Source organism: Anomaloglossus baeobatrachus, unplaced genomic scaffold (assembly GCF_048569485.1).
Source record: "Anomaloglossus baeobatrachus isolate aAnoBae1 unplaced genomic scaffold, aAnoBae1.hap1 Scaffold_416, whole genome shotgun sequence".
NCBI classification, from domain to species: Eukaryota; Metazoa; Chordata; class Amphibia; order Anura; family Aromobatidae; genus Anomaloglossus; species Anomaloglossus baeobatrachus.
This window is the reverse complement of record NW_027443495.1, coordinates 241167-267699: the sequence shown is the minus strand read 5'-3', so window position 1 is coordinate 267699 and position 26533 is coordinate 241167. Positions and strand designations below refer to the sequence as shown.

The 26533-nt window shown below is 46.2% G+C and overlaps 17 non-coding genes across 17 annotated transcripts; all 17 read right to left on the bottom strand.

Moving 5' to 3' along the window:
• Window positions 1-1075: 1075 nt before the first annotated feature.
• On the bottom strand, window positions 1076-1266 carry LOC142278142 (U2 spliceosomal RNA). Its single transcript, XR_012741193.1, has one exon. It is a non-coding gene; the product is annotated as a U2 spliceosomal RNA (small nuclear RNA).
• Window positions 1267-2653: 1387 nt separating this feature from the next.
• Window positions 2654-2844, bottom strand: LOC142278141 (U2 spliceosomal RNA). The gene has a single exon (XR_012741192.1). It is a non-coding gene; the product is annotated as a U2 spliceosomal RNA (small nuclear RNA).
• Window positions 2845-4231: 1387 nt separating this feature from the next.
• Window positions 4232-4422, bottom strand: LOC142278139 (U2 spliceosomal RNA). Its single transcript, XR_012741190.1, has one exon. It is a non-coding gene; the product is annotated as a U2 spliceosomal RNA (small nuclear RNA).
• A 1387-nt stretch (window positions 4423-5809) lies between these two features.
• LOC142278137 (U2 spliceosomal RNA) lies at window positions 5810-6000 on the bottom strand. The gene has a single exon (XR_012741189.1). It is a non-coding gene; the product is annotated as a U2 spliceosomal RNA (small nuclear RNA).
• A 1387-nt stretch (window positions 6001-7387) lies between these two features.
• LOC142278136 (U2 spliceosomal RNA) lies at window positions 7388-7578 on the bottom strand. The gene has a single exon (XR_012741188.1). It is a non-coding gene; the product is annotated as a U2 spliceosomal RNA (small nuclear RNA).
• A 1387-nt stretch (window positions 7579-8965) lies between these two features.
• Window positions 8966-9156, bottom strand: LOC142278135 (U2 spliceosomal RNA). The gene has a single exon (XR_012741187.1). It is a non-coding gene; the product is annotated as a U2 spliceosomal RNA (small nuclear RNA).
• Window positions 9157-10543: 1387 nt separating this feature from the next.
• Window positions 10544-10734, bottom strand: LOC142278134 (U2 spliceosomal RNA). Its single transcript, XR_012741186.1, has one exon. It is a non-coding gene; the product is annotated as a U2 spliceosomal RNA (small nuclear RNA).
• A 1387-nt stretch (window positions 10735-12121) lies between these two features.
• On the bottom strand, window positions 12122-12312 carry LOC142278133 (U2 spliceosomal RNA). The gene has a single exon (XR_012741185.1). It is a non-coding gene; the product is annotated as a U2 spliceosomal RNA (small nuclear RNA).
• A 1387-nt stretch (window positions 12313-13699) lies between these two features.
• Window positions 13700-13890, bottom strand: LOC142278132 (U2 spliceosomal RNA). Its single transcript, XR_012741184.1, has one exon. It is a non-coding gene; the product is annotated as a U2 spliceosomal RNA (small nuclear RNA).
• A 1387-nt stretch (window positions 13891-15277) lies between these two features.
• Window positions 15278-15468, bottom strand: LOC142278131 (U2 spliceosomal RNA). The gene has a single exon (XR_012741183.1). It is a non-coding gene; the product is annotated as a U2 spliceosomal RNA (small nuclear RNA).
• A 1387-nt stretch (window positions 15469-16855) lies between these two features.
• LOC142278130 (U2 spliceosomal RNA) lies at window positions 16856-17046 on the bottom strand. The gene has a single exon (XR_012741182.1). It is a non-coding gene; the product is annotated as a U2 spliceosomal RNA (small nuclear RNA).
• Window positions 17047-18433: 1387 nt separating this feature from the next.
• Window positions 18434-18624, bottom strand: LOC142278129 (U2 spliceosomal RNA). Its single transcript, XR_012741181.1, has one exon. It is a non-coding gene; the product is annotated as a U2 spliceosomal RNA (small nuclear RNA).
• Window positions 18625-20011: 1387 nt separating this feature from the next.
• On the bottom strand, window positions 20012-20202 carry LOC142278126 (U2 spliceosomal RNA). Its single transcript, XR_012741179.1, has one exon. It is a non-coding gene; the product is annotated as a U2 spliceosomal RNA (small nuclear RNA).
• Window positions 20203-21589: 1387 nt separating this feature from the next.
• LOC142278125 (U2 spliceosomal RNA) lies at window positions 21590-21780 on the bottom strand. The gene has a single exon (XR_012741178.1). It is a non-coding gene; the product is annotated as a U2 spliceosomal RNA (small nuclear RNA).
• A 1387-nt stretch (window positions 21781-23167) lies between these two features.
• LOC142278124 (U2 spliceosomal RNA) lies at window positions 23168-23358 on the bottom strand. The gene has a single exon (XR_012741177.1). It is a non-coding gene; the product is annotated as a U2 spliceosomal RNA (small nuclear RNA).
• A 1387-nt stretch (window positions 23359-24745) lies between these two features.
• On the bottom strand, window positions 24746-24936 carry LOC142278123 (U2 spliceosomal RNA). Its single transcript, XR_012741176.1, has one exon. It is a non-coding gene; the product is annotated as a U2 spliceosomal RNA (small nuclear RNA).
• A 1387-nt stretch (window positions 24937-26323) lies between these two features.
• Window positions 26324-26514, bottom strand: LOC142278122 (U2 spliceosomal RNA). Its single transcript, XR_012741175.1, has one exon. It is a non-coding gene; the product is annotated as a U2 spliceosomal RNA (small nuclear RNA).
• Window positions 26515-26533: the final 19 nt, after the last annotated feature.

Genomic DNA, 26533 nt, shown 5'->3' with positions numbered 1-26533 from the left:
TGCCATCCTTACCCGTAGAAAGCCCTTTCATCATCCCCAAACCCTAATCTTTTCCCTTTCCTTCCCAGCCCCCAAACCCTGCCCTCTGTACCTTTCTCACCACCCGCTTCCCTTCTCCTGTCATCCCCCTACCACCCGGGAAAAAAAGAGATTGCCCCCTCCTTCCACTAGCCCACCCTCCCACCCAAAGAACAACTTCTTCTGCGCAGCTTGTTTTCTAGGCAGCAGCGCTATTGTGATGTCATCGGGGGGCATTGTGACAAGCCGCCAGTGTTCCGTCTCTTCATGTTGTGCACAGTTCAAACGGAAAATACATCAACAGGCAGACTACAGAAAAGCTTACTATCAAAGGTTAGAGGGGGGCTTTCTCAGAGGGCTTTTTACAGTTTTTCTATTCCCAATTAGCCGTTTAAGTGTACTTATTGAAAGTAGTAATTCTTTCATAGGCCGCCCTTTCTTAGTATTTGACGTTCCTTATATTGCGGTATGAGGCTTCGCAGTAGGTTGCAAACATTCATCACCCATGACTGTCCCCAATTGAGCTCAGAAGCTCAATGTCTATCATGACCTCTCTTTTAGAATGTCCAAGAGCAAGCAAACTATTCCTCCAGGAGAGGGCGCCAACAGACTACTAAAGAGATCATCATTACTCAAAGAAAACCCCAAAAACCAATGCATGATAGGAATAAACAGGTAACTTTCTTTGGAGTGGAAGCGGAGAGATCGCACCAGATGCCAATTCTAGATGTTATCACACCTGTGGTCACTGCAGCAGCAGGTGAATCCACTTTGTCCAAAAGGGATCTATTCCATTCAATTGCAAATGATCTAGATAAGACAGAGAACTGCAGCACGGGGACATAGCCGAGTTGGTCAGGTTGAGTGGTGATGAGTTTGCTATTTGGATGAATAAAGAAAGTCAAAAGTGTGAAAGATAAAAAACAAAAGGAGGAAGTGTGAAAAGTGAATGGGCCAAATTGAGGTGCATATGAAGACGTATGCTTTCTTCCAATTCATTAAATCGGGCTAATATGAATCAGGTGAATTGAGTTCTGCTTTTGGAAACTGGGTTAAGAAGGGGTGCACCGTTCCTGGAGGTACTGCAATACCAGGTCAATGCGTGGAGTGGACAGAGCAAGCTCTTTTTCCATCTCCCTGTTCTAAAAATCCATTTAATATATGGTCCCCAGATAGGGGACGTATCAGATATTAAACTGATAAGAACAGATACTACACTTGATCTTAGCCAAAAGGCCGAGAAGCGATAACCAGAATTGGTTTGGGCCTCGAGTGGCACCCTGGCCTATGCCGGACACATCTTAGGGAGAGAGAGCGAGAGGGAGACAAACCCACGCCTACACAAGACATTTTGTCACCCAAGCCAACCCTTGAAAAGGCTGCTTTGCAGAGCCAAAACAAGAAGAATGGTGCGTTTTGCAGCCGCCGCCCACTGCAATGAATCTGAATAACTCCTCCTTTAGGGCGCAAGCAACTCCCCTCCCCCTTGCAGTCTTTCCAATTCACGATACAAAAAGACGGACAGGACAGGTTGCCTGACTTTCCGTCACTGCCACCCTTTGCCATCCTTACCCGTAGAAAGCCCTTTCATCATCCCCAAACCCTAATCTTTTCCCTTTCCTTCCCAGCCCCCAAACCCTGCCCTCTGTACCTTTCTCACCACCCGCTTCCCTTCTCCTGTCATCCCCCTACCACCCGGGAAAAAAAGAGATTGCCCCCTCCTTCCACTAGCCCACCCTCCCACCCAAAGAACAACTTCTTCTGCGCAGCTTGTTTTCTAGGCAGCAGCACTATTGTGATGTCATCGGGGGGCATTGTGACAAGCCGCCAGTGTTCCGTCTCTTCATGTTGTGCACAGTTCAAACGGAAAATACATCAACAGGCAGACTACAGAAAAGCTTACTATCAAAGGTTAGAGGGGGGCTTTCTCAGAGGGCTTTTTACAGTTTTTCTATTCCCAATTAGCCGTTTAAGTGTACTTATTGAAAGTAGTAATTCTTTCATAGGCCGCCCTTTCTTAGTATTTGACGTTCCTTATATTGCGGTATGAGGCTTCGCAGTAGGTTGCAAACATTCATCACCCATGACTGTCCCCAATTGAGCTCAGAAGCTCAATGTCTATCATGACCTCTCTTTTAGAATGTCCAAGAGCAAGCAAACTATTCCTCCAGGAGAGGGCGCCAACAGACTACTAAAGAGATCATCATTACTCAAAGAAAACCCCAAAAACCAATGCATGATAGGAATAAACAGGTAACTTTCTTTGGAGTGGAAGCGGAGAGATCGCACCAGATGCCAATTCTAGATGTTATCACACCTGTGGTCACTGCAGCAGCAGGTGAATCCACTTTGTCCAAAAGGGATCTATTCCATTCAATTGCAAATGATCTAGATAAGACAGAGAACTGCAGCACGGGGACATAGCCGAGTTGGTCAGGTTGAGTGGTGATGAGTTTGCTATTTGGATGAATAAAGAAAGTCAAAAGTGTGAAAGATAAAAAACAAAAGGAGGAAGTGTGAAAAGTGAATGGGCCAAATTGAGGTGCATATGAAGACGTATGCTTTCTTCCAATTCATTAAATCGGGCTAATATGAATCAGGTGAATTGAGTTCTGCTTTTGGAAACTGGGTTAAGAAGGGGTGCACCGTTCCTGGAGGTACTGCAATACCAGGTCAATGCGTGGAGTGGACAGAGCAAGCTCTTTTTCCATCTCCCTGTTCTAAAAATCCATTTAATATATGGTCCCCAGATAGGGGACGTATCAGATATTAAACTGATAAGAACAGATACTACACTTGATCTTAGCCAAAAGGCCGAGAAGCGATAACCAGAATTGGTTTGGGCCTCGAGTGGCACCCTGGCCTATGCCGGACACATCTTAGGGAGAGAGAGCGAGAGGGAGACAAACCCACGCCTACACAAGACATTTTGTCACCCAAGCCAACCCTTGAAAAGGCTGCTTTGCAGAGCCAAAACAAGAAGAATGGTGCGTTTTGCAGCCGCCGCCCACTGCAATGAATCTGAATAACTCCTCCTTTAGGGCGCAAGCAACTCCCCTCCCCCTTGCAGTCTTTCCAATTCACGATACAAAAAGACGGACAGGACAGGTTGCCTGACTTTCCGTCACTGCCACCCTTTGCCATCCTTACCCGTAGAAAGCCCTTTCATCATCCCCAAACCCTAATCTTTTCCCTTTCCTTCCCAGCCCCCAAACCCTGCCCTCTGTACCTTTCTCACCACCCGCTTCCCTTCTCCTGTCATCCCCCTACCACCCGGGAAAAAAAGAGATTGCCCCCTCCTTCCACTAGCCCACCCTCCCACCCAAAGAACAACTTCTTCTGCGCAGCTTGTTTTCTAGGCAGCAGCGCTATTGTGATGTCATCGGGGGGCATTGTGACAAGCCGCCAGTGTTCCGTCTCTTCATGTTGTGCACAGTTCAAACGGAAAATACATCAACAGGCAGACTACAGAAAAGCTTACTATCAAAGGTTAGAGGGGGGCTTTCTCAGAGGGCTTTTTACAGTTTTTCTATTCCCAATTAGCCGTTTAAGTGTACTTATTGAAAGTAGTAATTCTTTCATAGGCCGCCCTTTCTTAGTATTTGACGTTCCTTATATTGCGGTATGAGGCTTCGCAGTAGGTTGCAAACATTCATCACCCATGACTGTCCCCAATTGAGCTCAGAAGCTCAATGTCTATCATGACCTCTCTTTTAGAATGTCCAAGAGCAAGCAAACTATTCCTCCAGGAGAGGGCGCCAACAGACTACTAAAGAGATCATCATTACTCAAAGAAAACCCCAAAAACCAATGCATGATAGGAATAAACAGGTAACTTTCTTTGGAGTGGAAGCGGAGAGATCGCACCAGATGCCAATTCTAGATGTTATCACACCTGTGGTCACTGCAGCAGCAGGTGAATCCACTTTGTCCAAAAGGGATCTATTCCATTCAATTGCAAATGATCTAGATAAGACAGAGAACTGCAGCACGGGGACATAGCCGAGTTGGTCAGGTTGAGTGGTGATGAGTTTGCTATTTGGATGAATAAAGAAAGTCAAAAGTGTGAAAGATAAAAAACAAAAGGAGGAAGTGTGAAAAGTGAATGGGCCAAATTGAGGTGCATATGAAGACGTATGCTTTCTTCCAATTCATTAAATCGGGCTAATATGAATCAGGTGAATTGAGTTCTGCTTTTGGAAACTGGGTTAAGAAGGGGTGCACCGTTCCTGGAGGTACTGCAATACCAGGTCAATGCGTGGAGTGGACAGAGCAAGCTCTTTTTCCATCTCCCTGTTCTAAAAATCCATTTAATATATGGTCCCCAGATAGGGGACGTATCAGATATTAAACTGATAAGAACAGATACTACACTTGATCTTAGCCAAAAGGCCGAGAAGCGATAACCAGAATTGGTTTGGGCCTCGAGTGGCACCCTGGCCTATGCCGGACACATCTTAGGGAGAGAGAGCGAGAGGGAGACAAACCCACGCCTACACAAGACATTTTGTCACCCAAGCCAACCCTTGAAAAGGCTGCTTTGCAGAGCCAAAACAAGAAGAATGGTGCGTTTTGCAGCCGCCGCCCACTGCAATGAATCTGAATAACTCCTCCTTTAGGGCGCAAGCAACTCCCCTCCCCCTTGCAGTCTTTCCAATTCACGATACAAAAAGACGGACAGGACAGGTTGCCTGACTTTCCGTCACTGCCACCCTTTGCCATCCTTACCCGTAGAAAGCCCTTTCATCATCCCCAAACCCTAATCTTTTCCCTTTCCTTCCCAGCCCCCAAACCCTGCCCTCTGTACCTTTCTCACCACCCGCTTCCCTTCTCCTGTCATCCCCCTACCACCCGGGAAAAAAAGAGATTGCCCCCTCCTTCCACTAGCCCACCCTCCCACCCAAAGAACAACTTCTTCTGCGCAGCTTGTTTTCTAGGCAGCAGCGCTATTGTGATGTCATCGGGGGGCATTGTGACAAGCCGCCAGTGTTCCGTCTCTTCATGTTGTGCACAGTTCAAACGGAAAATACATCAACAGGCAGACTACAGAAAAGCTTACTATCAAAGGTTAGAGGGGGGCTTTCTCAGAGGGCTTTTTACAGTTTTTCTATTCCCAATTAGCCGTTTAAGTGTACTTATTGAAAGTAGTAATTCTTTCATAGGCCGCCCTTTCTTAGTATTTGACGTTCCTTATATTGCGGTATGAGGCTTCGCAGTAGGTTGCAAACATTCATCACCCATGACTGTCCCCAATTGAGCTCAGAAGCTCAATGTCTATCATGACCTCTCTTTTAGAATGTCCAAGAGCAAGCAAACTATTCCTCCAGGAGAGGGCGCCAACAGACTACTAAAGAGATCATCATTACTCAAAGAAAACCCCAAAAACCAATGCATGATAGGAATAAACAGGTAACTTTCTTTGGAGTGGAAGCGGAGAGATCGCACCAGATGCCAATTCTAGATGTTATCACACCTGTGGTCACTGCAGCAGCAGGTGAATCCACTTTGTCCAAAAGGGATCTATTCCATTCAATTGCAAATGATCTAGATAAGACAGAGAACTGCAGCACGGGGACATAGCCGAGTTGGTCAGGTTGAGTGGTGATGAGTTTGCTATTTGGATGAATAAAGAAAGTCAAAAGTGTGAAAGATAAAAAACAAAAGGAGGAAGTGTGAAAAGTGAATGGGCCAAATTGAGGTGCATATGAAGACGTATGCTTTCTTCCAATTCATTAAATCGGGCTAATATGAATCAGGTGAATTGAGTTCTGCTTTTGGAAACTGGGTTAAGAAGGGGTGCACCGTTCCTGGAGGTACTGCAATACCAGGTCAATGCGTGGAGTGGACAGAGCAAGCTCTTTTTCCATCTCCCTGTTCTAAAAATCCATTTAATATATGGTCCCCAGATAGGGGACGTATCAGATATTAAACTGATAAGAACAGATACTACACTTGATCTTAGCCAAAAGGCCGAGAAGCGATAACCAGAATTGGTTTGGGCCTCGAGTGGCACCCTGGCCTATGCCGGACACATCTTAGGGAGAGAGAGCGAGAGGGAGACAAACCCACGCCTACACAAGACATTTTGTCACCCAAGCCAACCCTTGAAAAGGCTGCTTTGCAGAGCCAAAACAAGAAGAATGGTGCGTTTTGCAGCCGCCGCCCACTGCAATGAATCTGAATAACTCCTCCTTTAGGGCGCAAGCAACTCCCCTCCCCCTTGCAGTCTTTCCAATTCACGATACAAAAAGACGGACAGGACAGGTTGCCTGACTTTCCGTCACTGCCACCCTTTGCCATCCTTACCCGTAGAAAGCCCTTTCATCATCCCCAAACCCTAATCTTTTCCCTTTCCTTCCCAGCCCCCAAACCCTGCCCTCTGTACCTTTCTCACCACCCGCTTCCCTTCTCCTGTCATCCCCCTACCACCCGGGAAAAAAAGAGATTGCCCCCTCCTTCCACTAGCCCACCCTCCCACCCAAAGAACAACTTCTTCTGCGCAGCTTGTTTTCTAGGCAGCAGCGCTATTGTGATGTCATCGGGGGGCATTGTGACAAGCCGCCAGTGTTCCGTCTCTTCATGTTGTGCACAGTTCAAACGGAAAATACATCAACAGGCAGACTACAGAAAAGCTTACTATCAAAGGTTAGAGGGGGGCTTTCTCAGAGGGCTTTTTACAGTTTTTCTATTCCCAATTAGCCGTTTAAGTGTACTTATTGAAAGTAGTAATTCTTTCATAGGCCGCCCTTTCTTAGTATTTGACGTTCCTTATATTGCGGTATGAGGCTTCGCAGTAGGTTGCAAACATTCATCACCCATGACTGTCCCCAATTGAGCTCAGAAGCTCAATGTCTATCATGACCTCTCTTTTAGAATGTCCAAGAGCAAGCAAACTATTCCTCCAGGAGAGGGCGCCAACAGACTACTAAAGAGATCATCATTACTCAAAGAAAACCCCAAAAACCAATGCATGATAGGAATAAACAGGTAACTTTCTTTGGAGTGGAAGCGGAGAGATCGCACCAGATGCCAATTCTAGATGTTATCACACCTGTGGTCACTGCAGCAGCAGGTGAATCCACTTTGTCCAAAAGGGATCTATTCCATTCAATTGCAAATGATCTAGATAAGACAGAGAACTGCAGCACGGGGACATAGCCGAGTTGGTCAGGTTGAGTGGTGATGAGTTTGCTATTTGGATGAATAAAGAAAGTCAAAAGTGTGAAAGATAAAAAACAAAAGGAGGAAGTGTGAAAAGTGAATGGGCCAAATTGAGGTGCATATGAAGACGTATGCTTTCTTCCAATTCATTAAATCGGGCTAATATGAATCAGGTGAATTGAGTTCTGCTTTTGGAAACTGGGTTAAGAAGGGGTGCACCGTTCCTGGAGGTACTGCAATACCAGGTCAATGCGTGGAGTGGACAGAGCAAGCTCTTTTTCCATCTCCCTGTTCTAAAAATCCATTTAATATATGGTCCCCAGATAGGGGACGTATCAGATATTAAACTGATAAGAACAGATACTACACTTGATCTTAGCCAAAAGGCCGAGAAGCGATAACCAGAATTGGTTTGGGCCTCGAGTGGCACCCTGGCCTATGCCGGACACATCTTAGGGAGAGAGAGCGAGAGGGAGACAAACCCACGCCTACACAAGACATTTTGTCACCCAAGCCAACCCTTGAAAAGGCTGCTTTGCAGAGCCAAAACAAGAAGAATGGTGCGTTTTGCAGCCGCCGCCCACTGCAATGAATCTGAATAACTCCTCCTTTAGGGCGCAAGCAACTCCCCTCCCCCTTGCAGTCTTTCCAATTCACGATACAAAAAGACGGACAGGACAGGTTGCCTGACTTTCCGTCACTGCCACCCTTTGCCATCCTTACCCGTAGAAAGCCCTTTCATCATCCCCAAACCCTAATCTTTTCCCTTTCCTTCCCAGCCCCCAAACCCTGCCCTCTGTACCTTTCTCACCACCCGCTTCCCTTCTCCTGTCATCCCCCTACCACCCGGGAAAAAAAGAGATTGCCCCCTCCTTCCACTAGCCCACCCTCCCACCCAAAGAACAACTTCTTCTGCGCAGCTTGTTTTCTAGGCAGCAGCGCTATTGTGATGTCATCGGGGGGCATTGTGACAAGCCGCCAGTGTTCCGTCTCTTCATGTTGTGCACAGTTCAAACGGAAAATACATCAACAGGCAGACTACAGAAAAGCTTACTATCAAAGGTTAGAGGGGGGCTTTCTCAGAGGGCTTTTTACAGTTTTTCTATTCCCAATTAGCCGTTTAAGTGTACTTATTGAAAGTAGTAATTCTTTCATAGGCCGCCCTTTCTTAGTATTTGACGTTCCTTATATTGCGGTATGAGGCTTCGCAGTAGGTTGCAAACATTCATCACCCATGACTGTCCCCAATTGAGCTCAGAAGCTCAATGTCTATCATGACCTCTCTTTTAGAATGTCCAAGAGCAAGCAAACTATTCCTCCAGGAGAGGGCGCCAACAGACTACTAAAGAGATCATCATTACTCAAAGAAAACCCCAAAAACCAATGCATGATAGGAATAAACAGGTAACTTTCTTTGGAGTGGAAGCGGAGAGATCGCACCAGATGCCAATTCTAGATGTTATCACACCTGTGGTCACTGCAGCAGCAGGTGAATCCACTTTGTCCAAAAGGGATCTATTCCATTCAATTGCAAATGATCTAGATAAGACAGAGAACTGCAGCACGGGGACATAGCCGAGTTGGTCAGGTTGAGTGGTGATGAGTTTGCTATTTGGATGAATAAAGAAAGTCAAAAGTGTGAAAGATAAAAAACAAAAGGAGGAAGTGTGAAAAGTGAATGGGCCAAATTGAGGTGCATATGAAGACGTATGCTTTCTTCCAATTCATTAAATCGGGCTAATATGAATCAGGTGAATTGAGTTCTGCTTTTGGAAACTGGGTTAAGAAGGGGTGCACCGTTCCTGGAGGTACTGCAATACCAGGTCAATGCGTGGAGTGGACAGAGCAAGCTCTTTTTCCATCTCCCTGTTCTAAAAATCCATTTAATATATGGTCCCCAGATAGGGGACGTATCAGATATTAAACTGATAAGAACAGATACTACACTTGATCTTAGCCAAAAGGCCGAGAAGCGATAACCAGAATTGGTTTGGGCCTCGAGTGGCACCCTGGCCTATGCCGGACACATCTTAGGGAGAGAGAGCGAGAGGGAGACAAACCCACGCCTACACAAGACATTTTGTCACCCAAGCCAACCCTTGAAAAGGCTGCTTTGCAGAGCCAAAACAAGAAGAATGGTGCGTTTTGCAGCCGCCGCCCACTGCAATGAATCTGAATAACTCCTCCTTTAGGGCGCAAGCAACTCCCCTCCCCCTTGCAGTCTTTCCAATTCACGATACAAAAAGACGGACAGGACAGGTTGCCTGACTTTCCGTCACTGCCACCCTTTGCCATCCTTACCCGTAGAAAGCCCTTTCATCATCCCCAAACCCTAATCTTTTCCCTTTCCTTCCCAGCCCCCAAACCCTGCCCTCTGTACCTTTCTCACCACCCGCTTCCCTTCTCCTGTCATCCCCCTACCACCCGGGAAAAAAAGAGATTGCCCCCTCCTTCCACTAGCCCACCCTCCCACCCAAAGAACAACTTCTTCTGCGCAGCTTGTTTTCTAGGCAGCAGCGCTATTGTGATGTCATCGGGGGGCATTGTGACAAGCCACCAGTGTTCCGTCTCTTCATGTTGTGCACAGTTCAAACGGAAAATACATCAACAGGCAGACTACAGAAAAGCTTACTATCAAAGGTTAGAGGGGGGCTTTCTCAGAGGGCTTTTTACAGTTTTTCTATTCCCAATTAGCCGTTTAAGTGTACTTATTGAAAGTAGTAATTCTTTCATAGGCCGCCCTTTCTTAGTATTTGACGTTCCTTATATTGCGGTATGAGGCTTCGCAGTAGGTTGCAAACATTCATCACCCATGACTGTCCCCAATTGAGCTCAGAAGCTCAATGTCTATCATGACCTCTCTTTTAGAATGTCCAAGAGCAAGCAAACTATTCCTCCAGGAGAGGGCGCCAACAGACTACTAAAGAGATCATCATTACTCAAAGAAAACCCCAAAAACCAATGCATGATAGGAATAAACAGGTAACTTTCTTTGGAGTGGAAGCGGAGAGATCGCACCAGATGCCAATTCTAGATGTTATCACACCTGTGGTCACTGCAGCAGCAGGTGAATCCACTTTGTCCAAAAGGGATCTATTCCATTCAATTGCAAATGATCTAGATAAGACAGAGAACTGCAGCACGGGGACATAGCCGAGTTGGTCAGGTTGAGTGGTGATGAGTTTGCTATTTGGATGAATAAAGAAAGTCAAAAGTGTGAAAGATAAAAAACAAAAGGAGGAAGTGTGAAAAGTGAATGGGCCAAATTGAGGTGCATATGAAGACGTATGCTTTCTTCCAATTCATTAAATCGGGCTAATATGAATCAGGTGAATTGAGTTCTGCTTTTGGAAACTGGGTTAAGAAGGGGTGCACCGTTCCTGGAGGTACTGCAATACCAGGTCAATGCGTGGAGTGGACAGAGCAAGCTCTTTTTCCATCTCCCTGTTCTAAAAATCCATTTAATATATGGTCCCCAGATAGGGGACGTATCAGATATTAAACTGATAAGAACAGATACTACACTTGATCTTAGCCAAAAGGCCGAGAAGCGATAACCAGAATTGGTTTGGGCCTCGAGTGGCACCCTGGCCTATGCCGGACACATCTTAGGGAGAGAGAGCGAGAGGGAGACAAACCCACGCCTACACAAGACATTTTGTCACCCAAGCCAACCCTTGAAAAGGCTGCTTTGCAGAGCCAAAACAAGAAGAATGGTGCGTTTTGCAGCCGCCGCCCACTGCAATGAATCTGAATAACTCCTCCTTTAGGGCGCAAGCAACTCCCCTCCCCCTTGCAGTCTTTCCAATTCACGATACAAAAAGACGGACAGGACAGGTTGCCTGACTTTCCGTCACTGCCACCCTTTGCCATCCTTACCCGTAGAAAGCCCTTTCATCATCCCCAAACCCTAATCTTTTCCCTTTCCTTCCCAGCCCCCAAACCCTGCCCTCTGTACCTTTCTCACCACCCGCTTCCCTTCTCCTGTCATCCCCCTACCACCCGGGAAAAAAAGAGATTGCCCCCTCCTTCCACTAGCCCACCCTCCCACCCAAAGAACAACTTCTTCTGCGCAGCTTGTTTTCTAGGCAGCAGCGCTATTGTGATGTCATCGGGGGGCATTGTGACAAGCCGCCAGTGTTCCGTCTCTTCATGTTGTGCACAGTTCAAACGGAAAATACATCAACAGGCAGACTACAGAAAAGCTTACTATCAAAGGTTAGAGGGGGGCTTTCTCAGAGGGCTTTTTACAGTTTTTCTATTCCCAATTAGCCGTTTAAGTGTACTTATTGAAAGTAGTAATTCTTTCATAGGCCGCCCTTTCTTAGTATTTGACGTTCCTTATATTGCGGTATGAGGCTTCGCAGTAGGTTGCAAACATTCATCACCCATGACTGTCCCCAATTGAGCTCAGAAGCTCAATGTCTATCATGACCTCTCTTTTAGAATGTCCAAGAGCAAGCAAACTATTCCTCCAGGAGAGGGCGCCAACAGACTACTAAAGAGATCATCATTACTCAAAGAAAACCCCAAAAACCAATGCATGATAGGAATAAACAGGTAACTTTCTTTGGAGTGGAAGCGGAGAGATCGCACCAGATGCCAATTCTAGATGTTATCACACCTGTGGTCACTGCAGCAGCAGGTGAATCCACTTTGTCCAAAAGGGATCTATTCCATTCAATTGCAAATGATCTAGATAAGACAGAGAACTGCAGCACGGGGACATAGCCGAGTTGGTCAGGTTGAGTGGTGATGAGTTTGCTATTTGGATGAATAAAGAAAGTCAAAAGTGTGAAAGATAAAAAACAAAAGGAGGAAGTGTGAAAAGTGAATGGGCCAAATTGAGGTGCATATGAAGACGTATGCTTTCTTCCAATTCATTAAATCGGGCTAATATGAATCAGGTGAATTGAGTTCTGCTTTTGGAAACTGGGTTAAGAAGGGGTGCACCGTTCCTGGAGGTACTGCAATACCAGGTCAATGCGTGGAGTGGACAGAGCAAGCTCTTTTTCCATCTCCCTGTTCTAAAAATCCATTTAATATATGGTCCCCAGATAGGGGACGTATCAGATATTAAACTGATAAGAACAGATACTACACTTGATCTTAGCCAAAAGGCCGAGAAGCGATAACCAGAATTGGTTTGGGCCTCGAGTGGCACCCTGGCCTATGCCGGACACATCTTAGGGAGAGAGAGCGAGAGGGAGACAAACCCACGCCTACACAAGACATTTTGTCACCCAAGCCAACCCTTGAAAAGGCTGCTTTGCAGAGCCAAAACAAGAAGAATGGTGCGTTTTGCAGCCGCCGCCCACTGCAATGAATCTGAATAACTCCTCCTTTAGGGCGCAAGCAACTCCCCTCCCCCTTGCAGTCTTTCCAATTCACGATACAAAAAGACGGACAGGACAGGTTGCCTGACTTTCCGTCACTGCCACCCTTTGCCATCCTTACCCGTAGAAAGCCCTTTCATCATCCCCAAACCCTAATCTTTTCCCTTTCCTTCCCAGCCCCCAAACCCTGCCCTCTGTACCTTTCTCACCACCCGCTTCCCTTCTCCTGTCATCCCCCTACCACCCGGGAAAAAAAGAGATTGCCCCCTCCTTCCACTAGCCCACCCTCCCACCCAAAGAACAACTTCTTCTGCGCAGCTTGTTTTCTAGGCAGCAGCGCTATTGTGATGTCATCGGGGGGCATTGTGACAAGCCGCCAGTGTTCCGTCTCTTCATGTTGTGCACAGTTCAAACGGAAAATACATCAACAGGCAGACTACAGAAAAGCTTACTATCAAAGGTTAGAGGGGGGCTTTCTCAGAGGGCTTTTTACAGTTTTTCTATTCCCAATTAGCCGTTTAAGTGTACTTATTGAAAGTAGTAATTCTTTCATAGGCCGCCCTTTCTTAGTATTTGACGTTCCTTATATTGCGGTATGAGGCTTCGCAGTAGGTTGCAAACATTCATCACCCATGACTGTCCCCAATTGAGCTCAGAAGCTCAATGTCTATCATGACCTCTCTTTTAGAATGTCCAAGAGCAAGCAAACTATTCCTCCAGGAGAGGGCGCCAACAGACTACTAAAGAGATCATCATTACTCAAAGAAAACCCCAAAAACCAATGCATGATAGGAATAAACAGGTAACTTTCTTTGGAGTGGAAGCGGAGAGATCGCACCAGATGCCAATTCTAGATGTTATCACACCTGTGGTCACTGCAGCAGCAGGTGAATCCACTTTGTCCAAAAGGGATCTATTCCATTCAATTGCAAATGATCTAGATAAGACAGAGAACTGCAGCACGGGGACATAGCCGAGTTGGTCAGGTTGAGTGGTGATGAGTTTGCTATTTGGATGAATAAAGAAAGTCAAAAGTGTGAAAGATAAAAAACAAAAGGAGGAAGTGTGAAAAGTGAATGGGCCAAATTGAGGTGCATATGAAGACGTATGCTTTCTTCCAATTCATTAAATCGGGCTAATATGAATCAGGTGAATTGAGTTCTGCTTTTGGAAACTGGGTTAAGAAGGGGTGCACCGTTCCTGGAGGTACTGCAATACCAGGTCAATGCGTGGAGTGGACAGAGCAAGCTCTTTTTCCATCTCCCTGTTCTAAAAATCCATTTAATATATGGTCCCCAGATAGGGGACGTATCAGATATTAAACTGATAAGAACAGATACTACACTTGATCTTAGCCAAAAGGCCGAGAAGCGATAACCAGAATTGGTTTGGGCCTCGAGTGGCACCCTGGCCTATGCCGGACACATCTTAGGGAGAGAGAGCGAGAGGGAGACAAACCCACGCCTACACAAGACATTTTGTCACCCAAGCCAACCCTTGAAAAGGCTGCTTTGCAGAGCCAAAACAAGAAGAATGGTGCGTTTTGCAGCCGCCGCCCACTGCAATGAATCTGAATAACTCCTCCTTTAGGGCGCAAGCAACTCCCCTCCCCCTTGCAGTCTTTCCAATTCACGATACAAAAAGACGGACAGGACAGGTTGCCTGACTTTCCGTCACTGCCACCCTTTGCCATCCTTACCCGTAGAAAGCCCTTTCATCATCCCCAAACCCTAATCTTTTCCCTTTCCTTCCCAGCCCCCAAACCCTGCCCTCTGTACCTTTCTCACCACCCGCTTCCCTTCTCCTGTCATCCCCCTACCACCCGGGAAAAAAAGAGATTGCCCCCTCCTTCCACTAGCCCACCCTCCCACCCAAAGAACAACTTCTTCTGCGCAGCTTGTTTTCTAGGCAGCAGCGCTATTGTGATGTCATCGGGGGGCATTGTGACAAGCCGCCAGTGTTCCGTCTCTTCATGTTGTGCACAGTTCAAACGGAAAATACATCAACAGGCAGACTACAGAAAAGCTTACTATCAAAGGTTAGAGGGGGGCTTTCTCAGAGGGCTTTTTACAGTTTTTCTATTCCCAATTAGCCGTTTAAGTGTACTTATTGAAAGTAGTAATTCTTTCATAGGCCGCCCTTTCTTAGTATTTGACGTTCCTTATATTGCGGTATGAGGCTTCGCAGTAGGTTGCAAACATTCATCACCCATGACTGTCCCCAATTGAGCTCAGAAGCTCAATGTCTATCATGACCTCTCTTTTAGAATGTCCAAGAGCAAGCAAACTATTCCTCCAGGAGAGGGCGCCAACAGACTACTAAAGAGATCATCATTACTCAAAGAAAACCCCAAAAACCAATGCATGATAGGAATAAACAGGTAACTTTCTTTGGAGTGGAAGCGGAGAGATCGCACCAGATGCCAATTCTAGATGTTATCACACCTGTGGTCACTGCAGCAGCAGGTGAATCCACTTTGTCCAAAAGGGATCTATTCCATTCAATTGCAAATGATCTAGATAAGACAGAGAACTGCAGCACGGGGACATAGCCGAGTTGGTCAGGTTGAGTGGTGATGAGTTTGCTATTTGGATGAATAAAGAAAGTCAAAAGTGTGAAAGATAAAAAACAAAAGGAGGAAGTGTGAAAAGTGAATGGGCCAAATTGAGGTGCATATGAAGACGTATGCTTTCTTCCAATTCATTAAATCGGGCTAATATGAATCAGGTGAATTGAGTTCTGCTTTTGGAAACTGGGTTAAGAAGGGGTGCACCGTTCCTGGAGGTACTGCAATACCAGGTCAATGCGTGGAGTGGACAGAGCAAGCTCTTTTTCCATCTCCCTGTTCTAAAAATCCATTTAATATATGGTCCCCAGATAGGGGACGTATCAGATATTAAACTGATAAGAACAGATACTACACTTGATCTTAGCCAAAAGGCCGAGAAGCGATAACCAGAATTGGTTTGGGCCTCGAGTGGCACCCTGGCCTATGCCGGACACATCTTAGGGAGAGAGAGCGAGAGGGAGACAAACCCACGCCTACACAAGACATTTTGTCACCCAAGCCAACCCTTGAAAAGGCTGCTTTGCAGAGCCAAAACAAGAAGAATGGTGCGTTTTGCAGCCGCCGCCCACTGCAATGAATCTGAATAACTCCTCCTTTAGGGCGCAAGCAACTCCCCTCCCCCTTGCAGTCTTTCCAATTCACGATACAAAAAGACGGACAGGACAGGTTGCCTGACTTTCCGTCACTGCCACCCTTTGCCATCCTTACCCGTAGAAAGCCCTTTCATCATCCCCAAACCCTAATCTTTTCCCTTTCCTTCCCAGCCCCCAAACCCTGCCCTCTGTACCTTTCTCACCACCCGCTTCCCTTCTCCTGTCATCCCCCTACCACCCGGGAAAAAAAGAGATTGCCCCCTCCTTCCACTAGCCCACCCTCCCACCCAAAGAACAACTTCTTCTGCGCAGCTTGTTTTCTAGGCAGCAGCGCTATTGTGATGTCATTGGGGGGCATTGTGACAAGCCGCCAGTGTTCCGTCTCTTCATGTTGTGCACAGTTCAAACGGAAAATACATCAACAGGCAGACTACAGAAAAGCTTACTATCAAAGGTTAGAGGGGGGCTTTCTCAGAGGGCTTTTTACAGTTTTTCTATTCCCAATTAGCCGTTTAAGTGTACTTATTGAAAGTAGTAATTCTTTCATAGGCCGCCCTTTCTTAGTATTTGACGTTCCTTATATTGCGGTATGAGGCTTCGCAGTAGGTTGCAAACATTCATCACCCATGACTGTCCCCAATTGAGCTCAGAAGCTCAATGTCTATCATGACCTCTCTTTTAGAATGTCCAAGAGCAAGCAAACTATTCCTCCAGGAGAGGGCGCCAACAGACTACTAAAGAGATCATCATTACTCAAAGAAAACCCCAAAAACCAATGCATGATAGGAATAAACAGGTAACTTTCTTTGGAGTGGAAGCGGAGAGATCGCACCAGATGCCAATTCTAGATGTTATCACACCTGTGGTCACTGCAGCAGCAGGTGAATCCACTTTGTCCAAAAGGGATCTATTCCATTCAATTGCAAATGATCTAGATAAGACAGAGAACTGCAGCACGGGGACATAGCCGAGTTGGTCAGGTTGAGTGGTGATGAGTTTGCTATTTGGATGAATAAAGAAAGTCAAAAGTGTGAAAGATAAAAAACAAAAGGAGGAAGTGTGAAAAGTGAATGGGCCAAATTGAGGTGCATATGAAGACGTATGCTTTCTTCCAATTCATTAAATCGGGCTAATATGAATCAGGTGAATTGAGTTCTGCTTTTGGAAACTGGGTTAAGAAGGGGTGCACCGTTCCTGGAGGTACTGCAATACCAGGTCAATGCGTGGAGTGGACAGAGCAAGCTCTTTTTCCATCTCCCTGTTCTAAAAATCCATTTAATATATGGTCCCCAGATAGGGGACGTATCAGATATTAAACTGATAAGAACAGATACTACACTTGATCTTAGCCAAAAGGCCGAGAAGCGATAACCAGAATTGGTTTGGGCCTCGAGTGGCACCCTGGCCTATGCCGGACACATCTTAGGGAGAGAGAGCGAGAGGGAGACAAACCCACGCCTACACAAGACATTTTGTCACCCAAGCCAACCCTTGAAAAGGCTGCTTTGCAGAGCCAAAACAAGAAGAATGGTGCGTTTTGCAGCCGCCGCCCACTGCAATGAATCTGAATAACTCCTCCTTTAGGGCGCAAGCAACTCCCCTCCCCCTTGCAGTCTTTCCAATTCACGATACAAAAAGACGGACAGGACAGGTTGCCTGACTTTCCGTCACTGCCACCCTTTGCCATCCTTACCCGTAGAAAGCCCTTTCATCATCCCCAAACCCTAATCTTTTCCCTTTCCTTCCCAGCCCCCAAACCCTGCCCTCTGTACCTTTCTCACCACCCGCTTCCCTTCTCCTGTCATCCCCCTACCACCCGGGAAAAAAAGAGATTGCCCCCTCCTTCCACTAGCCCACCCTCCCACCCAAAGAACAACTTCTTCTGCGCAGCTTGTTTTCTAGGCAGCAGCGCTATTGTGATGTCATCGGGGGGCATTGTGACAAGCCGCCAGTGTTCCGTCTCTTCATGTTGTGCACAGTTCAAACGGAAAATACATCAACAGGCAGACTACAGAAAAGCTTACTATCAAAGGTTAGAGGGGGGCTTTCTCAGAGGGCTTTTTACAGTTTTTCTATTCCCAATTAGCCGTTTAAGTGTACTTATTGAAAGTAGTAATTCTTTCATAGGCCGCCCTTTCTTAGTATTTGACGTTCCTTATATTGCGGTATGAGGCTTCGCAGTAGGTTGCAAACATTCATCACCCATGACTGTCCCCAATTGAGCTCAGAAGCTCAATGTCTATCATGACCTCTCTTTTAGAATGTCCAAGAGCAAGCAAACTATTCCTCCAGGAGAGGGCGCCAACAGACTACTAAAGAGATCATCATTACTCAAAGAAAACCCCAAAAACCAATGCATGATAGGAATAAACAGGTAACTTTCTTTGGAGTGGAAGCGGAGAGATCGCACCAGATGCCAATTCTAGATGTTATCACACCTGTGGTCACTGCAGCAGCAGGTGAATCCACTTTGTCCAAAAGGGATCTATTCCATTCAATTGCAAATGATCTAGATAAGACAGAGAACTGCAGCACGGGGACATAGCCGAGTTGGTCAGGTTGAGTGGTGATGAGTTTGCTATTTGGATGAATAAAGAAAGTCAAAAGTGTGAAAGATAAAAAACAAAAGGAGGAAGTGTGAAAAGTGAATGGGCCAAATTGAGGTGCATATGAAGACGTATGCTTTCTTCCAATTCATTAAATCGGGCTAATATGAATCAGGTGAATTGAGTTCTGCTTTTGGAAACTGGGTTAAGAAGGGGTGCACCGTTCCTGGAGGTACTGCAATACCAGGTCAATGCGTGGAGTGGACAGAGCAAGCTCTTTTTCCATCTCCCTGTTCTAAAAATCCATTTAATATATGGTCCCCAGATAGGGGACGTATCAGATATTAAACTGATAAGAACAGATACTACACTTGATCTTAGCCAAAAGGCCGAGAAGCGATAACCAGAATTGGTTTGGGCCTCGAGTGGCACCCTGGCCTATGCCGGACACATCTTAGGGAGAGAGAGCGAGAGGGAGACAAACCCACGCCTACACAAGACATTTTGTCACCCAAGCCAACCCTTGAAAAGGCTGCTTTGCAGAGCCAAAACAAGAAGAATGGTGCGTTTTGCAGCCGCCGCCCACTGCAATGAATCTGAATAACTCCTCCTTTAGGGCGCAAGCAACTCCCCTCCCCCTTGCAGTCTTTCCAATTCACGATACAAAAAGACGGACAGGACAGGTTGCCTGACTTTCCGTCACTGCCACCCTTTGCCATCCTTACCCGTAGAAAGCCCTTTCATCATCCCCAAACCCTAATCTTTTCCCTTTCCTTCCCAGCCCCCAAACCCTGCCCTCTGTACCTTTCTCACCACCCGCTTCCCTTCTCCTGTCATCCCCCTACCACCCGGGAAAAAAAGAGATTGCCCCCTCCTTCCACTAGCCCACCCTCCCACCCAAAGAACAACTTCTTCTGCGCAGCTTGTTTTCTAGGCAGCAGCGCTATTGTGATGTCATCGGGGGGCATTGTGACAAGCCGCCAGTGTTCCGTCTCTTCATGTTGTGCACAGTTCAAACGGAAAATACATCAACAGGCAGACTACAGAAAAGCTTACTATCAAAGGTTAGAGGGGGGCTTTCTCAGAGGGCTTTTTACAGTTTTTCTATTCCCAATTAGCCGTTTAAGTGTACTTATTGAAAGTAGTAATTCTTTCATAGGCCGCCCTTTCTTAGTATTTGACGTTCCTTATATTGCGGTATGAGGCTTCGCAGTAGGTTGCAAACATTCATCACCCATGACTGTCCCCAATTGAGCTCAGAAGCTCAATGTCTATCATGACCTCTCTTTTAGAATGTCCAAGAGCAAGCAAACTATTCCTCCAGGAGAGGGCGCCAACAGACTACTAAAGAGATCATCATTACTCAAAGAAAACCCCAAAAACCAATGCATGATAGGAATAAACAGGTAACTTTCTTTGGAGTGGAAGCGGAGAGATCGCACCAGATGCCAATTCTAGATGTTATCACACCTGTGGTCACTGCAGCAGCAGGTGAATCCACTTTGTCCAAAAGGGATCTATTCCATTCAATTGCAAATGATCTAGATAAGACAGAGAACTGCAGCACGGGGACATAGCCGAGTTGGTCAGGTTGAGTGGTGATGAGTTTGCTATTTGGATGAATAAAGAAAGTCAAAAGTGTGAAAGATAAAAAACAAAAGGAGGAAGTGTGAAAAGTGAATGGGCCAAATTGAGGTGCATATGAAGACGTATGCTTTCTTCCAATTCATTAAATCGGGCTAATATGAATCAGGTGAATTGAGTTCTGCTTTTGGAAACTGGGTTAAGAAGGGGTGCACCGTTCCTGGAGGTACTGCAATACCAGGTCAATGCGTGGAGTGGACAGAGCAAGCTCTTTTTCCATCTCCCTGTTCTAAAAATCCATTTAATATATGGTCCCCAGATAGGGGACGTATCAGATATTAAACTGATAAGAACAGATACTACACTTGATCTTAGCCAAAAGGCCGAGAAGCGATAACCAGAATTGGTTTGGGCCTCGAGTGGCACCCTGGCCTATGCCGGACACATCTTAGGGAGAGAGAGCGAGAGGGAGACAAACCCACGCCTACACAAGACATTTTGTCACCCAAGCCAACCCTTGAAAAGGCTGCTTTGCAGAGCCAAAACAAGAAGAATGGTGCGTTTTGCAGCCGCCGCCCACTGCAATGAATCTGAATAACTCCTCCTTTAGGGCGCAAGCAACTCCCCTCCCCCTTGCAGTCTTTCCAATTCACGATACAAAAAGACGGACAGGACAGGTTGCCTGACTTTCCGTCACTGCCACCCTTTGCCATCCTTACCCGTAGAAAGCCCTTTCATCATCCCCAAACCCTAATCTTTTCCCTTTCCTTCCCAGCCCCCAAACCCTGCCCTCTGTACCTTTCTCACCACCCGCTTCCCTTCTCCTGTCATCCCCCTACCACCCGGGAAAAAAAGAGATTGCCCCCTCCTTCCACTAGCCCACCCTCCCACCCAAAGAACAACTTCTTCTGCGCAGCTTGTTTTCTAGGCAGCAGCGCTATTGTGATGTCATCGGGGGGCATTGTGACAAGCCGCCAGTGTTCCGTCTCTTCATGTTGTGCACAGTTCAAACGGAAAATACATCAACAGGCAGACTACAGAAAAGCTTACTATCAAAGGTTAGAGGGGGGCTTTCTCAGAGGGCTTTTTACAGTTTTTCTATTCCCAATTAGCCGTTTAAGTGTACTTATTGAAAGTAGTAATTCTTTCATAGGCCGCCCTTTCTTAGTATTTGACGTTCCTTATATTGCGGTATGAGGCTTCGCAGTAGGTTGCAAACATTCATCACCCATGACTGTCCCCAATTGAGCTCAGAAGCTCAATGTCTATCATGACCTCTCTTTTAGAATGTCCAAGAGCAAGCAAACTATTCCTCCAGGAGAGGGCGCCAACAGACTACTAAAGAGATCATCATTACTCAAAGAAAACCCCAAAAACCAATGCATGATAGGAATAAACAGGTAACTTTCTTTGGAGTGGAAGCGGAGAGATCGCACCAGATGCCAATTCTAGATGTTATCACACCTGTGGTCACTGCAGCAGCAGGTGAATCCACTTTGTCCAAAAGGGATCTATTCCATTCAACTGCAAATGATCTAGATAAGACAGAGAACTGCAGCACGGGGACATAGCCGAGTTGGTCAGGTTGAGTGGTGATGAGTTTGCTATTTGGATGAATAAAGAAAGTCAAAAGTGTGAAAGATAAAAAACAAAAGGAGGAAGTGTGAAAAGTGAATGGGCCAAATTGAGGTGCATATGAAGACGTATGCTTTCTTCCAATTCATTAAATCGGGCTAATATGAATCAGGTGAATTGAGTTCTGCTTTTGGAAACTGGGTTAAGAAGGGGTGCACCGTTCCTGGAGGTACTGCAATACCAGGTCAATGCGTGGAGTGGACAGAGCAAGCTCTTTTTCCATCTCCCTGTTCTAAAAATCCATTTAATATATGGTCCCCAGATAGGGGACGTATCAGATATTAAACTGATAAGAACAGATACTACACTTGATCTTAGCCAAAAGGCCGAGAAGCGATAACCAGAATTGGTTTGGGCCTCGAGTGGCACCCTGGCCTATGCCGGACACATCTTAGGGAGAGAGAGCGAGAGGGAGACAAACCCACGCCTACACAAGACATTTTGTCACCCAAGCCAACCCTTGAAAAGGCTGCTTTGCAGAGCCAAAACAAGAAGAATGGTGCGTTTTGCAGCCGCCGCCCACTGCAATGAATCTGAATAACTCCTCCTTTAGGGCGCAAGCAACTCCCCTCCCCCTTGCAGTCTTTCCAATTCACGATACAAAAAGACGGACAGGACAGGTTGCCTGACTTTCCGTCACTGCCACCCTTTGCCATCCTTACCCGTAGAAAGCCCTTTCATCATCCCCAAACCCTAATCTTTTCCCTTTCCTTCCCAGCCCCCAAACCCTGCCCTCTGTACCTTTCTCACCACCCGCTTCCCTTCTCCTGTCATCCCCCTACCACCCGGGAAAAAAAGAGATTGCCCCCTCCTTCCACTAGCCCACCCTCCCACCCAAAGAACAACTTCTTCTGCGCAGCTTGTTTTCTAGGCAGCAGCGCTATTGTGATGTCATCGGGGGGCATTGTGACAAGCCGCCAGTGTTCCGTCTCTTCATGTTGTGCACAGTTCAAACGGAAAATACATCAACAGGCAGACTACAGAAAAGCTTACTATCAAAGGTTAGAGGGGGGCTTTTTCAGAGGGCTTTTTACAGTTTTTCTATTCCCAATTAGCCGTTTAAGTGTACTTATTGAAAGTAGTAATTCTTTCATAGGCCGCCCTTTCTTAGTATTTGACGTTCCTTATATTGCGGTATGAGGCTTCGCAGTAGGTTGCAAACATTCATCACCCATGACTGTCCCCAATTGAGCTCAGAAGCTCAATGTCTATCATGACCTCTCTTTTAGAATGTCCAAGAGCAAGCAAACTATTCCTCCAGGAGAGGGCGCCAACAGACTACTAAAGAGATCATCATTACTCAAAGAAAACCCCAAAAACCAATGCATGATAGGAATAAACAGGTAACTTTCTTTGGAGTGGAAGCGGAGAGATCGCACCAGATGCCAATTCTAGATGTTATCACACCTGTGGTCACTGCAGCAGCAGGTGAATCCACTTTGTCCAAAAGGGATCTATTCCATTCAATTGCAAATGATCTAGATAAGACAGAGAACTGCAGCACGGGGACATAGCCGAGTTGGTCAGGTTGAGTGGTGATGAGTTTGCTATTTGGATGAATAAAGAAAGTCAAAAGTGTGAAAGATAAAAAACAAAAGGAGGAAGTGTGAAAAGTGAATGGGCCAAATTGAGGTGCATATGAAGACGTATGCTTTCTTCCAATTCATTAAATCGGGCTAATATGAATCAGGTGAATTGAGTTCTGCTTTTGGAAACTGGGTTAAGAAGGGGTGCACCGTTCCTGGAGGTACTGCAATACCAGGTCAATGCGTGGAGTGGACAGAGCAAGCTCTTTTTCCATCTCCCTGTTCTAAAAATCCATTTAATATATGGTCCCCAGATAGGGGACGTATCAGATATTAAACTGATAAGAACAGATACTACACTTGATCTTAGCCAAAAGGCCGAGAAGCGATAACCAGAATTGGTTTGGGCCTCGAGTGGCACCCTGGCCTATGCCGGACACATCTTAGGGAGAGAGAGCGAGAGGGAGACAAACCCACGCCTACACAAGACATTTTGTCACCCAAGCCAACCCTTGAAAAGGCTGCTTTGCAGAGCCAAAACAAGAAGAATGGTGCGTTTTGCAGCCGCCGCCCACTGCAATGAATCTGAATAACTCCTCCTTTAGGGCGCAAGCAACTCCCCTCCCCCTTGCAGTCTTTCCAATTCACGATACAAAAAGACGGACAGGACAGGTTGCCTGACTTTCCGTCACTGCCACCCTTTGCCATCCTTACCCGTAGAAAGCCCTTTCATCATCCCCAAACCCTAATCTTTTCCCTTTCCTTCCCAGCCCCCAAACCCTGCCCTCTGTACCTTTCTCACCACCCGCTTCCCTTCTCCTGTCATCCCCCTACCACCCGGGAAAAAAAGAGATTGCCCCCTCCTTCCACTAGCCCACCCTCCCACCCAAAGAACAACTTCTTCTGCGCAGCTTGTTTTCTAGGCAGCAGCGCTATTGTGATGTCATCGGGGGGCATTGTGACAAGCCGCCAGTGTTCCGTCTCTTCATGTTGTGCACAGTTCAAACGGAAAATACATCAACAGGCAGACTACAGAAAAGCTTACTATCAAAGGTTAGAGGGGGGCTTTCTCAGAGGGCTTTTTACAGTTTTTCTATTCCCAATTAGCCGTTTAAGTGTACTTATTGAAAGTAGTAATTCTTTCATAGGCCGCCCTTTCTTAGTATTTGACGTTCCTTATATTGCGGTATGAGGCTTCGCAGTAGGTTGCAAACATTCATCACCCATGACTGTCCCCAATTGAGCTCAGAAGCTCAATGTCTATCATGACCTCTCTTTTAGAATGTCCAAGAGCAAGCAAACTATTCCTCCAGGAGAGGGCGCCAACAGACTACTAAAGAGATCATCATTACTCAAAGAAAACCCCAAAAACCAATGCATGATAGGAATAAACAGGTAACTTTCTTTGGAGTGGAAGCGGAGAGATCGCACCAGATGCCAATTCTAGATGTTATCACACCTGTGGTCACTGCAGCAGCAGGTGAATCCACTTTGTCCAAAAGGGATCTATTCCATTCAATTGCAAATGATCTAGATAAGACAGAGAACTGCAGCACGGGGACATAGCCGAGTTGGTCAGGTTGAGTGGTGATGAGTTTGCTATTTGGATGAATAAAGAAAGTCAAAAGTGTGAAAGATAAAAAACAAAAGGAGGAAGTGTGAAAAGTGAATGGGCCAAATTGAGGTGCATATGAAGACGTATGCTTTCTTCCAATTCATTAAATCGGGCTAATATGAATCAGGTGAATTGAGTTCTGCTTTTGGAAACTGGGTTAAGAAGGGGTGCACCGTTCCTGGAGGTACTGCAATACCAGGTCAATGCGTGGAGTGGACAGAGCAAGCTCTTTTTCCATCTCCCTGTTCTAAAAATCCATTTAATATATGGTCCCCAGATAGGGGACGTATCAGATATTAAACTGATAAGAACAGATACTACACTTGATCTTAGCCAAAAGGCCGAGAAGCGATAACCAGAATTGGTTTGGGCCTCGAGTGGCACCCTGGCCTATGCCGGACACATCTTAGGGAGAGAGAGCGAGAGGGAGACAAACCCACGCCTACACAAGACATTTTGTCACCCAAGCCAACCCTTGAAAAGGCTGCTTTGCAGAGCCAAAACAAGAAGAATGGTGCGTTTTGCAGCCGCCGCCCACTGCAATGAATCTGAATAACTCCTCCTTTAGGGCGCAAGCAACTCCCCTCCCCCTTGCAGTCTTTCCAATTCACGATACAAAAAGACGGACAGGACAGGTTGCCTGACTTTCCGTCACTGCCACCCTTTGCCATCCTTACCCGTAGAAAGCCCTTTCATCATCCCCAAACCCTAATCTTTTCCCTTTCCTTCCCAGCCCCCAAACCCTGCCCTCTGTACCTTTCTCACCACCCGCTTCCCTTCTCCTGTCATCCCCCTACCACCCGGGAAAAAAAGAGATTGCCCCCTCCTTCCACTAGCCCACCCTCCCACCCAAAGAACAACTTCTTCTGCGCAGCTTGTTTTCTAGGCAGCAGCGCTATTGTGATGTCATCGGGGGGCATTGTGACAAGCCGCCAGTGTTCCGTCTCTTCATGTTGTGCACAGTTCAAACGGAAAATACATCAACAGGCAGACTACAGAAAAGCTTACTATCAAAGGTTAGAGGGGGGCTTTCTCAGAGGGCTTTTTACAGTTTTTCTATTCCCAATTAGCCGTTTAAGTGTACTTATTGAAAGTAGTAATTCTTTCATAGGCCGCCCTTTCTTAGTATTTGACGTTCCTTATATTGCGGTATGAGGCTTCGCAGTAGGTTGCAAACATTCATCACCCATGACTGTCCCCAATTGAGCTCAGAAGCTCAATGTCTATCATGACCTCTCTTTTAGAATGTCCAAGAGCAAGCAAACTATTCCTCCAGGAGAGGGCGCCAACAGACTACTAAAGAGATCATCATTACTCAAAGAAAACCCCAAAAACCAATGCATGATAGGAATAAACAGGTAACTTTCTTTGGAGTGGAAGCGGAGAGATCGCACCAGATGCCAATTCTAGATGTTATCACACCTGTGGTCACTGCAGCAGCAGGTGAATCCACTTTGTCCAAAAGGGATCTATTCCATTCAATTGCAAATGATCTAGATAAGACAGAGAACTGCAGCACGGGGACATAGCCGAGTTGGTCAGGTTGAGTGGTGATGAGTTTGCTATTTGGATGAATAAAGAAAGTCAAAAGTGTGAAAGATAAAAAACAAAAGGAGGAAGTGTGAAAAGTGAATGGGCCAAATTGAGGTGCATATGAAGACGTATGCTTTCTTCCAATTCATTAAATCGGGCTAATATGAATCAGGTGAATTGAGTTCTGCTTTTGGAAACTGGGTTAAGAAGGGGTGCACCGTTCCTGGAGGTACTGCAATACCAGGTCAATGCGTGGAGTGGACAGAGCAAGCTCTTTTTCCATCTCCCTGTTCTAAAAATCCATTTAATATATGGTCCCCAGATAGGGGACGTATCAGATATTAAACTGATAAGAACAGATACTACACTTGATCTTAGCCAAAAGGCCGAGAAGCGATAACCAGAATTGGTTTGGGC